The sequence below is a fragment of the Macrobrachium rosenbergii genome, chromosome 18 (genome assembly GCF_040412425.1).
Source record: "Macrobrachium rosenbergii isolate ZJJX-2024 chromosome 18, ASM4041242v1, whole genome shotgun sequence".
In the NCBI taxonomy this organism is placed as follows: Eukaryota; Metazoa; Arthropoda; class Malacostraca; order Decapoda; family Palaemonidae; genus Macrobrachium; species Macrobrachium rosenbergii.
In genome coordinates this window covers 9,773,702-9,774,233 of record NC_089758.1, presented here as the reverse complement: position 1 = coordinate 9,774,233, position 532 = coordinate 9,773,702, and positions in this window count along the sequence as shown.

The following is a 532-nucleotide window of genomic DNA, read 5'->3' as shown; positions in this document are numbered from 1 at the left end:
GGTAAACAAATAAAAAGGACCATGCACGAATGACCAGCAGTTGAGACATTAGCAAAACAGTAGCAATTTTAGCAATTTTAGATACTTTTATTTTATGATGTAATTATATATATATATATATATATATATATATATATATATATATATATATATATATATATATATATATATATATATATATATATATATATATATATATATATATTATTATTGTTATTATTATATATATTAGCCAAGGTGCAACCTAGAACCCAAGGGAAATATGACTCGTGTGAGCTTACTCAACCAAAAAAAAAAAAAAAAAAAAAAAATTCCACGAAGTTAAGTTCCAAGCATTTCTCCATATTTTCAAGAAGACATTTCCATAATGTAGAATAATTCGTAATTTTTACCACCAGTATTGTTGTTATCAGTACTAACCTAGCCACCCAGGGAGGAGGAAGGTGGGAGGGGGTAAGCCAAAATCTAATTCCAAGTAAGTGCCAAAATCGTCTAATTTTCCACAACAAGTAATGAAACAGATGGAGGAGGC